Source organism: Natrix helvetica (genome assembly GCF_964273705.1).
Source record: "Natrix helvetica genome assembly, chromosome: Z".
NCBI classification, from domain to species: Eukaryota; Metazoa; Chordata; class Lepidosauria; order Squamata; family Natricidae; genus Natrix; species Natrix helvetica.
This window is the reverse complement of record NC_138554.1, coordinates 134,373,837-134,386,347: the sequence shown is the minus strand read 5'-3', so window position 1 is coordinate 134,386,347 and position 12,511 is coordinate 134,373,837.

Below are 12,511 nucleotides of genomic sequence, written 5' to 3'. Positions count from 1 at the left end.
TATCAATACACTGCATTCCTCCCAGTCAAAATAAAGACAAGATATGTTGGCTTGCAAGATGGCCTCTAACCCAAAAGTCCTAGTCTGTGTAGCCAGAATATTCTTGGTGTAAAGCTGAATTTTGGGCTTGAGATATACTGACCAATATTGTTCTTATAATTAGCAAGGAATATCATATGCTTATTGCTTTTCACTCTTATTCAGAGACCATTACATAAATCTTGGATTGACCAACAATCAGGCTTCCCAGGCAAGCCAAACAAAGGTATATGAGTTATTTTTAATTCATTGTAAGGATACATTAATGGAATCTTGCAACTCTAAAGGTACAAACTGTCAGCTGCCACTTTTAACTGTTTGATCCTTCCTAAGTTTCTTTCTTTGACTGTTAAATCCTGGGGGCTCCTCCCTCTTTTCTGTAATTTATATTCATTTTATTTAGTTATTGTTCTCAGTGTTAAAAAATTTCTCCCTAGCTCTAGGTGGATTCTCTCCTTGAATTAATTTCCATCCATTAGTTTCTATTAGTTTCCATTGTTGTAAGTCAAGATCTATCTGTATGTCACTTTTCACAGTTTTTATTTGTAAACCAAAGAGTATCATTTAGGTGAAATGCGCAGTGTAGAAATTTGACAATAGATAAGTTGTTGCATTTTTGCTGATAAATAAGTGAAGGGAGAGTAGTATAGATCTATTTCAAGCTATTTAGCTCTCATCAGCTAGCCATACCCTTACTGGGATTCAAACTTGGGCTGTTTTTTCAGGTTAGACAGTTATATTAACCTCTAAGCCACAAGCTCTCCTCCCTTATCAGCTGAGCCAGGGGAATGATTAAGTGTTTTGTCAAAGCACCTGGTATGCCCAAAGGGAAGCAGTATGCTCCCTCCCATATTTGGGCATACAAGGTGCTTTGACAAAACAGTTTGTGTGTGTGTGTGTGTGTGTGTGTGTGTGTGTGTTTATGGATGGATAGAGATATAGAGATGATAGATAGATAGATAGATAGATAGATAGATAGATAGATGATAGATAGATAGATAGATAGATAGATAGATAGATAGATAGATAGATAGATAGAGTGAGCAATTCACGTCTTTACTCTCGGTGCCTTGCTATTTCTTACTCCTTGACTCTGCCTACTTAATGTCTCTCACCCTGGAAGAGAATTCTGTGATGGATATGGACAGTGACGTGCAGTCAGGTGAGGCAAGTGAGGCACAGCCTCACCACTATCATCATGAAAAAAAAAGTAAAAGGAAAAAACTGAGCTAGTTGCTGCCTCACCGTGGATGACTCTGCTTAACATCACTGGTGCTCTCCCTCCCCAAGTGTAGTGACTTCCTCCCCAGGCCCCCATTCATTTCTCTCTCACACACACAGCTGGATAAAACTATATAAAAATCTAGCCCAGCTTCACTGATTACAAGTTTGAAAAGGCAACATGGCTCCACCTGCAATCAAACTACACTTGGGGAGGGAGAGCACAAGCGAGCACTGAGGAGACCACAGGAGGAGGCAGGAAGCCAGGCAAAGAGCCATGCTGTAGTACACACACTTCCCCCCAGCCTCTTTCTTTTGGAAGGCTCGGCTCCCCTCCGGCTTCTCTGCCTCTCCTCTCACCCCAGCCTGCCAGCAGGAGGTGGTGGGTGGGCTTTATTGTGTTCCAGGCATTTCCCACCCAGACAGCAGGCTGCATTTGCAATGGTGGAGGTGTTTGGGAAAGGCAGCAGGGGAATGGGGGGGGATGGCAGAGGAGCTGCTTTCAAGCCACTGGAAAAGATATCCAATCCAACTTTTGTGTGTGGGGGGGGGGTTTGTTTGAGAGTGAGTGAGAGAGGGAAGGGGTAGGAGAGATAGTCCAATCCAACTTCTGTGTGTGTGTGTGTGTGTGTGTGTGTGTGTGTGTGTGTGTTTGAGAGAGGGGGAGGGAGGGAGAGAGAGAGGAAGGAGGGGAAGGAGAAGAAAAAGAAAAAGAAAGAAGGAGCAAAGGAGAAAAACAAATGCTGTCGCTTTAAATTGGAACTGAGCATGCCTGGCTGTGGAATTCTGGGAGTTGAAGTCCACAAGTCTAAAAATATTTGAAACCCAGCACTGTGTCAGTGCCTCACCAGTCATAAACCTCACCGCATGTCACTGGATATGGATATATGTAAAACTTTGACAATCCAGTTTTTGCTTGTATTGTTATATGATGTTGAATGCATAGGATTTCCAAGAAATCTCCATTTGGGAATTGAACTAAACCTGGGCCCCTTCTCTCTCTTTCCTTGTTCTCTTTTCTACCTTTACTTTGGGACAAGAATACACTGCTCATATATTTATTAAATATATGAAAGTGGTACCACTGGAAGTCTTTTTCCACATTTCCCCAATTACTATTTCCATATCTACTAATGTGGCAAGTGTTAAGGCAGGGAAGGTAGGTTTAATTTGATAAGGTTCAAAAATCTGAAAGCCATTTCCCTGTCCCCATCTATTAATCCATATAGAATTGGAAACAGTTCTCTATCAATCCATCATGCCCCAAAAATATATTTTAAAAATTATTTCAACCCCATCTATCTACAGGTCCGTCCGTCCCCCCAGCTTCCTACACTTGTCTTTTCCCTCCCCAAAGTAGTACCATGGAAATAAACACCACCAAGATAACAGACAGGAAGAAGTGCATGGAGAGAGATTCAAGCTACAAATGCCAAGATAATACACAGTGGGCTTAATTATGGTTGCATATTTCCCAGTATCCACTGGGAAGCAAAGAGTTCGTAGTAAATCAAATCCTGGAGTTGTGTTTTAAAGCAATTGGGAGCAAGGGAATAGCTTAGAGAAAAATCTTTTCTGCTATAGAATGCATGCCTGCTGGGGGTAAAAAAATGGCAAATTCAGTAGAATCTTGATCCAATCTACTGTAAGTGAATCTTCAAAAATCTGCTTTGTGTTCTATTTTCTGTTTGGACATTATTTTTGGCCAATATTTTTTTTTTAAATCCTGGAATATTCACTACTTTGACCTGGATTGGTGTTACACTTTAACAAACATGGAGTATAGGATGATCAGATGATCAGGTGGTGCAAGAGAAGGAAACACAGAGAGTAGTAGTTTGCTTTTAAAAAAAACCTATCTTTTTAAAGGATGGGGGTAGGAGAAATCAGATTTTCCTAAGGCATATATCATCCACTTAAAAGAAAAGGAGCAAAAACCTACAGTCCATCCAGTGGTGGGATTCAAATAATTTAACAAACAATTTTCTGCCCTAATAACTGGCTGGGTAGGTGGGGCTCAGTGGTCATATGACTGGGTGGGCGTGGCCCACTCAACATCACTCACGTCGATGGGCTGTTACAATGTAACAAGGGTTAACCAGAGAGGCAGTTTCTGTAAGCAGGGCAATAAGGATGAGGCTAGAAACAACACCAGAATGTCTCCTTCTTGCCTTCCTTACAGGATTAGCCCTGCAAAGTGGGGAAAAACAAAAGGAGATTTCTTCCAACAACCCCTTTCTCCAAACTATTTAGAAAGTTAACAACTGGTTCTCCCGAATAGGTGCAAACTGGTTGGATCCTACCACTGAATCCATCCATAGATTTATTTTGTTGGAGAAAAACAAGATTGTATACCTATGCAGGAAAAACCAAAGGTACAAGTGCAGATTAGGCGAAATCTGACTCAAAAGCAGTCACTGTGAAAGGGACCTTGGAATCCTAGTGAACGATCATGTAAACATGAGCCTGCAGTGTGTGGCAGCCGCCAAAAAAACTAATGCAATCTTTGGTAGTATAAACAGAGGCATAGAATTAAAGCATGTATGAGTACCGCTTTATAAATCCTTAATAAGACCACACCTGGAATGCTGCATGTGGTTTTGGTCACCACATTACAAAAAAGATGTTGAGACTTTGGGAAAAGTGAAAAGAAGAACAACTAAGATGATTAAAGGCCTGGAGACTAAAACATATATCAAGAACAGTTGCAGGAATTGGGTATGGTTAGTCTAGACCAGGGGTGTCCAAACTTGGGAACTTTAAGACTTGTGGACTTCAACTCCCAGAATTCCCCAGCCAGCATGGCTGGCTGGGAAATTCTGGGAGTTGAAGTCCACAAGTCTTAAAGTTCCCAAGTTTGGACACCCCTGGTCTAGAGAAAAGAACTAGGGGTGACATGATAGCAGCATTCCAGTATTTGAGGGGCTGACACAAAGAAGAGGGGAGGGGGGGTCAACCTATTTTGTAAAGCACCAGAAGGCAGGGCAAGAAACAATGAATGGAAACTAATCAAGGAGAGAAACAAACTGGAGTCGAAGAGGAACTTCGTAACAGTGAGTACAATTAACCAGTGGAACAGCTTGCTTCTTCATATGTGAAGCTCCGAGGAAGTCAAGAAATCCGGGCAGTTCAAATGAGTAAAAAGATTTATTGCAAGCTTAAGTTCTCTACAAGACTCTGACCAACTGATGGTCAAGGGAAATGAGAGGGAGATAAGAAAGACATTCAAGGGAGGCTGGACTTAGATCTCCTGTGGACATGCAGGGACTCATGACTGATAATGCATTTGACCTTTCCTTCGGTCTCAGCCTGGTCATCTACATCAGCCAAACCTTCGGACCTCAGGGACCACTAAATTCATAATTTTAAATCCCTCAGACCACTAATACAATTTTTTAAAAAGATAAATAATATTTATTGCAATATAAAATTGCAAATAATTTTTCTGTGGCCCACCAACATTTTCTCCGGACCACCAGGAGTCCGCGAACCACCGGTTGGTGACTGCTGTCCTACATCATACCTATATTTTTCCACTTCTACTCTAGCACCCCATGGAAAGTCTAGGAAAGGAAGAGATTACTTAATTCAAGAGGGTTCAGCATCTCCATTAGTCCTTCCAAGCCTGAGGACAACAATCTTCTGCGTTCCTCTGTTGACTACCGTCATCTTTTGCTCCTCTGTTTTGAAAAACTAGACAAGGATCCTTTAAAAATTGTAGCTGGTTCTGCCAAGGAGAAGTTTTGACAAGGTTCGAATCATCTCAGCTCTTTGCTAAAACCAGTAAAATCCACTAGAAACTTTTCTGTGCTCATGATACTTGTTTGAAGAGATCTGCCTTTGCTTAACTTGACATGCCAAAATGATATGACAGAATCCATTTCCTGAGAGCATTCAGTCCCAGGTAAAATGATAGATATTGTTGATAACCTCCTGAGACTCATGAACTCTTCCTTTTGGAGAGTAATAGCAGCAAACGAAATAGTTCCTTCCAGTTGTACTCAACTCCTGGTACTTTTTGGGTACATCCTGTTGGAAGAAATGTCCTTCTGGGTTCAGTTCCAAGTGGGGAAAAAGACACTGGAAACACGGAGGCTGCTTGGAAAGATGGTTTTAATGGTGGACAGGACCACATGGCTTGAGCTCCTGAACAGAAAAGGGGATCACATGTTTCCAGATGTTGGGTGAAGAAGAAAAAAGAGAAAGTCCCTGGTTTTATGCCCCCTCTGGCCTTTGATCTTGATCTTGTATTCTGATTGGTTGCCAGACTCCCATGAGGGCCATGCAGGGGAAACTCTGTAGGCTTTGAGTCCAAGTTTGGTTGAGCATTGCTTCTTCCCAGGTGCCCTTTGGTAAGATGGATAAAGGGCTAATATTATCATGCCTTAATCCCATCACCCTGGAGCTGAATGGGAGAGATCTTTGTTATGTAGAATAGACTGGCCCAGCCCTTTTAATGGCCCATTGACAAAGGTGGGGGCTATTAAGAGCGAGTCTGTTTCCTGTCCAAAAACATGTTTCTCCATTTCTCATCCAGGGAAATATAATATCCTGCCTTTTCAATATTTCCTAGGATATTTTATTCGTCTAGGAGTGGGGTGGGTGCTAACTTCCCACAGCTCAATGTACAACTTTTGCTTTAATTATATCAAAATGCAGCGTACAAGGATATAAAAGCTTCTCAGAAGAAAAGTATGGCTGACCAATGCAAGACATTATGACCCTTCTTAGTTCCCAGGCTCAGTAAGGACTGAATGGCCTCCTCAGAGAAGATTAGCTTCTCGGTTGGTTACAGTGGGTGGCCACTATAGCAACTACCTAAGGAGTTCTTACCGAACGCAGAAGTGCCTCTGCTTTTAAACTACATTTGACGTAGTGAACATTTCTCTTCTTCCACAAAACAGATTTTCCAAGAAACTAAGAAGAGTCGGCCACATGAAGATGTGTGGACTTCAACTCCCAGAATTCCCCAGCTGGCGTTCCTCACCCTCGTGGCTATGGAATTCTGGGAACTGAAGTCCACATCAGTGGTGAAATCAAATTTTTTTTTGCTACTGGTTCTGTGGGCGTGGCTTGGGGGGTCATGTGACTGGGTGGCATGGCCAACTTTTTTTCACTTTTAAAGCATTTTTAAAGCATTTTTAAAGCATTTTTTTGCCTGCAAGTTCAGGTGAATAGAGAGGGGGAAAATGCTTTAAAAAGTGGGGAGGGGGAAGCTTTTGACAATCATGCGACTCACAGCTGATTCACGCAATCATCGGAAGCTTTTCTCCCCACTTTTTAAAGCATTTTTTTCCCCTGCTGGTTAAAAAAAATGTTTTAAAAAGCGGGGGAAAGCTTCCAACGATCGCACAGCTCACTGCTGAGCTGCGCGATCCTCAAAAAGCTTTTTTTTATTTTTACTACTGGTTCGCAGAACCAACGGCAATCGTTCCTACTGGTTTGGCCAAACCGGGCCGAACCAGGAGGATTTCACCCCTGGTCCACCTGTCCTCAATGCTGAGAAATGCTGGTCTAAGACCCACATGGCTCCATGATATTGATATGCAGAAACCACCTCTATCATGCAAATGCATGATCAGGACCAAACCATTAATTATAATGGTTAATGCGTTTGCTGGTGGGCAAAATGAAAATAGTTAATTTTATTTGCATCCTGTCAGAAGAAGGCGAGAAAATGCTTAGATGGGGGCCTTAGCAGAGGAAGCGAATGGATTTTTATTTTGGTCTCAACATTTGTCATTGCAAGGTTCAAAAGGAAGCGACTGGATTGTTACTAGGCAAAGCAATTTATTTAGTGCTTTTTTTTAATCCCACCTTTATTATTTTTAAATAACTCAAGGCAGTGAATGCTTCTCCTATTTCCATTAGGTGAGTTTCTCTGAAACTAATGTCCAAATCTATGGGCCTGAAAGTTCTTGGAAGTGCCAGATGAAACACAATGATATAATATGCCAGATATTATATTAATAGAAGCAGTGACGTGCGGTGACGTTTATGACTGGTGAGGCTGGTGACGTCATCAAACCACGTGGTTGCTCCGATCGCAGGGGCGCAGCCCAAACGGAGAAGTTTCTTCAGCTCCAGCCTCAATCAGCGCAGCCGCGGTCCCCTTCATCTTGCCTCAGGAAGGAGGGGAATGGGACCATGTGTGCAGGGGAAGGGGATTGCGGCTCTGCTAATCTGAGGCTGTGCGCTGAGGAGCCGCCTGCACACATAGTCCCATTCCCCTTGCAAGGATCCCGGGCTCGCCCGATGTAAAAAATGCCTAGGTACCGTGTTTCCCTGAAAATACAACCTGTCCCGCGCTCACTGACCTAGCGTTATCCTGAAAGCGCCAAGTTACAGGAGCCGGGGGTGGGGGAAGCGCTCACGTTGCTTGCCGCCTTCGGTATACCGCTAGGTTGGGGAGTGCCTGCTGCCGCCGCCCGCTGCCGCCGCCGCCCCTGCTGCCGCTGCCGCTGCCGCTACCGCCACCCCGCGCCGCGCCGCCCTGCGCCGCCGCCACCCCGCTCCACGTCGCCACCGCTGCCCCGCTCTGCGCCGCCCCGCGCCGCCGCCGCCGCCGCTGCCCCGCTCCGCTCCGTGCATAACATCCAAACTCCAAAACTTCCAGCATCGGCCGCTCTAGGAGTGCTCTCTCTGGTGGGCTGGCTGCCGGACAGAGAGTTTTCCGGACAGAGTCTTCCAGCAGCCGGCCCACCATAGAGAGTACTCCTAGAGCGGCCGATGCTGGAAGTTTTGGAGTTTGGAACGTATGTGCGGAGCGGAGCGGGGCGGCGGCGGTGGGCGGCGGCAGCGGGCGGCGGCAGCAGGCACTCCCCAACCTAGCGGTATACCGAAGGCGGCAAGCAATGTGAGCGCTCCCCCCACCCCCAGCTCCTGTAACTTGGCGCTTTCAGGATAACGCTAGGTCAGTGAGTGCGGGACAGGTTGTATTTTTGGGGAAACACGGTACCTAGGCAATTTTTGCATCGGGCAAGCCCGGGATCCTTGCAAGGGGAATGGGACCACGTGTGCAGGCGGCTCCTCAGCGCACAGCCTCAGATTAGCAGAGCCGCGATCCCCTTCCCCTGCACACGTGGTCCCATTCCCCTCCTTCCTGAGGCAAGATGAAGGGGACCGCGGCTGCGCTGATTGAGGCTGGAGCTGAGGAGCCTCCTGCACACGTCCCATTCCCCTTGCAAGGATCCTGGGCTCGCCCGATGTAAAAAATGGCGAGATCGGCACACTTGGGGCTGCTGCTGAGATGTCCAGGGAGGCTAAACCAAGCCGCGCGCCTCTCCCAGCCACTTTCACGGCTTCCTGGAGTAATTCTTTTTTATTTTCATGATGAGAGTGGTGAGGCTCCGCCTCCCCTGCCTCCACTGACTGCACGTCACTGAATAGAAGACAGAAATGGACAATGTCAGTTGGGCCATAATTATGTGTGGTGCAGGTTGTCCCTGACTTATAACCACAACAGGGATCAGAATTACCATGGCTAAATATGGCAGTTCTTGAGGCGCGACCAATTTTATGATCTTTTTTTGCCACAGTTGTTAAGCAGATCGCTGTGGTTTTTAAGTGAATCATATTAAAATATTTAAGTGAATTCAGCTTCATCCTTTGATTTTTCTTGTCGGAAGCCAGCTGGGAAGATTGCAAATGGTGAAGAAGGGATGGAGGGAGGAAATAAGGAGGAAGGAAGGAGGGAGGAAATGTAGAGAGAGGGAAGGGGGGAGGAAATAAAGAGGAGAGAAGAAAAGGAAGGAAGGAAGGAAGGAAGGAAGGAAGGAAGGAAGGAAGGAAGGAAGGAAGGAAGGAGAGGGAAGGAGGGAGAAAGAAAGGAAGGAGAGGAAAGGAATGGAGGGAGGGAAGGAATGAGGGAGACAGGAAATAGGGAGGAGGGGAAGGAAGAGGAAGGAAGAGAGAGGAAAGGAACAGAGAGAGGGAGGGAAGAAATGAGGGAGAGAGGAAATAGGGAGGGAAGAAGAAAAGAACGAAGGAGGGAGGGGGAAGGAGGGAGGAAATGAGGGAGGAAGGAGGGAGAAGGAGGAAATAAAGAGAGGGGGAAGGAGGGAGGAAATAGGGAGGGAGGGAGAGGGAAGGAGGAAGAAAAAAAGGAAGGAAGAAAAGGAACAGAGGGAGGGAAGAAATGAGGGGCAGAGGAAATAGGGAGGGAGGGAGAGAAGGAAGAAAGGAGGGAGAGGAAAGGAACAGAGGGAGGGAGGGAAGGAATGAGGGAGAGAGGAAATAGGGAGGGAAGAAGATGAAGGAAGAAAGGAGGGAGAGGAACGGATTGGAGGGAAGGAGGGAGAGAGGAAATAGGGAGGTGGAGGAAGAAGGAAAGAAGGAAGGAAGGAAGGAAGGAGAGAAAGAAGGGACCATACTTTGGGCTCCAGCGGACATCGGAGACCACATCTAACAGCCTTGTTACAATAAATATTAGCTGGGTTGGGGGCTTTTGCTCCTCTCCAGTCTCCCACCAGCAGGACTTCTATTCTTTGATCTGCAACCCAGAAACGTGGCTGTTAATTCTTTGTGACTGAGAGCTCTGGAGGAGATGAGCAGCGGGTGGGGGTAGGGGAGGGGGGAGGGAGGGAGGGGCTGCACCAGGGGGGTGAGATGGGTTTAGCTCCTAGATCCATTGCAAAGCTGTTTATTCTTTAGCAGGGCTTCTGGCCTACTTAAGTCACTATTCTTTCACTCCTGCCGAGCCCATCTGCCTTCTCCCTGCTGCCTTCCTGCTGCCACGGGCAGACAGCTGGCTCATGTATTTCTAGCTACTGTATGTAAATCCTCGGAGGCCTCTCTATCTGGTGTGTGTGGGTGTGTATGTGTGTATATACCGATGGGCAAGGGTAATTGGCAGGGCCAATATGATGGAGGGATCCAATAAAGAGCAGACCTTGTGAGTCGGCCTTGGGGAGTTAAAGAGATGCCATCTGATCCGGGAAATTGGCACCCCTGGGCGGCCTGACCTGGCCTCCGGAAAGGCACACAAGCCCACGTAGCAACCAAGAGGGGTGGGTGGATTGCTGTCTTCTAACCTTCCTCCTTCCATGCATTGGCAGTCCAGATCCCAACATTTGTTGGACAGAGCCATGGAATCAGCTGCCATAAATACATGTTGGGAGAAGGCAGAGGGGATGAGATGAGAGAGGAGAGGAGAGGATAAGGGAAGGGAAGAAGGGAAGGGAGGAGAAGAGAAGAGAAAGGGGAAGGGAGAAGAAGAGAAGAAAAGAGAAGAGAAAAGAAGAGACGGGAAGAGAAGAGAGGAGAGGCAAGGAGAAGCGGAGTAAAATACAGATTATAAAAGACTAAAGAGTATAGATTGTAGACAAGAATTGAAAAGAATAGACTATTGAGACTAAAGTAGTCTAGACTAGACTGGCGAAATGTAATAGTCAAACAAGATGCAGAAGCACTCATAATATCGCAGCCACAATCTATTTGTTAATAAACAAGGGACAGCAAAGGAACCTCCCCCCCACCAGCCCCAAAGCTGGGCCTGGAGAGCTTTTTTTTAGCATCTATTCTCAGGGATGCAGGGCAGTCCATAAACCCCACTGATCCTCCTCCCCCTTCCCCTCCTCTCTCGCTCTCTTTCTTTCTTAAGTTCCTGATGGAACTTTACTTATAGTCCCAATGGCTGTCAGGGGATGCAGGAAATTATTTAAAATAATGTAAAAATAAGTTTTAAGTTTTGTCTTTCATGTTTCATTTGGTCCCTCTTTCGCCAATCTTTCTTTAACAATTCTACTGCACTATTTCTTCTTTATTAATCTTGTCCTGAGGCCAGTTGTCCCTCAGCAAGTTGTCTTGTAGCAAGTTGGCTGTGGCGATTTGATGTGGTGGGTTGGCTGTGGAGGGTTGGCCGTGATGAGTTAGCCGAGGTGAGTTAGCCATGATGAGCTGGCTGTGGTGAGCTGGCTGAAGTGAGTTGGCTGTGGCAAGTTAGCTGTGGCGGGTTGGCCGTGGTGAGTTGGCTGTGGTGGGTTGGCCGTGATGAGTTAGCTGAGGTGAGTTAGCCATGATGAGCTGGCTGTGGTGAGCTGGCTGAAGTGAGTTGGCTGTGGCAAGTTAGCTGTGGCGGGTTGGCCGTGGTGAGTTGGCTGTGGTGGGTTGGCCGTGATGAGTTAGCCGAGGTGAGTTAGCCATGATGAGCTGGCTGTGGTGAGCTGGATGAAGTGAGTTGGCTGTGGCAAGTTGGCTGTGGCGGGTTGGCTGTGGTGAGTTGGCTGTGGTGGGTTGGCCGTGATGAGTTAGCCAAGGTGAGTTAGCCATGATGAGCTGGCTGTGGTGAGCTGGCTGAAGTGAGTTGGCTGTGGCAAGTTAGCTGTGGTGCCATGGCAAGTTGGCTATGGCGAGACCCTCCTGCCTCAACTAGAGTGGAATCATTGGCCTCATTGCTGCTGGAATCATGCCGATCAAAACTATTGACCAGTGGTGGGATCCTACCAGTTTAACAGCCAGTTTGGCAAGCTTCGTCGGATCGTTGGAACTACCAGTCCCCCCCCAGTAGAATCCCACCCCTGCTATTGACTTTAGATGCCCCCACTTCCTCCTTATCCTCCTCATTTCAGGACATGTCCAGAAAGCCCAAAGGACAGCCCAGGTCCTCATGGGAAGATCAAAAAATCAAGATGGCAGCTGCTATCCTGCAGTCAAAGGCTGCCTCCTTTTGTCCATGCAAGTAAAGGAAGAGCAAGCTTGGAATGAATGTGGTGGCCATTTGTTTCGTTGAATTCCCCTAAGTCTCATTCATTGTCTTGGCTAGGATCTCCCAATGATCCTTCACACAAAAGCCTCTTTTGGATCTTCTCCACCACCCAAGTTCTCTGGCTTTCCCAGGGCTTGCCAAAATGTGTCCCTCTCAAAGCAGGCCTTCAGGGGACTCCACCCAGCAAGATGGCCAGACACAGGTGAGCATCTACACCTGATCTCCTCTGCTTCCTGCCCTTCTGTGAAGCAGAAGGTTTCCAAGAGGCTGTTCTGAAGGCCGAATATAATCCCCACTTGTTTACTTGATTTCACACCTGATCTTCTGTCAAGGGCTCAGTACATGGTGTTCTCACCTTCTATTTCCCCCATCCCCCAAAAGCATCAACTCCACAGGCCCGGAAATCCTTCAGAAATTTCCATGGCTAAAGCAGGAGTAGAAATAGGAAGGTGAGACAGATGGTTCAGAAGGACTCTGCTGGGGAGGGTTTCTCCCAGGCTGGAGGTAACTGAGAAGGTTGGTCCTTGAGGGACTTTGAGGTGGTGG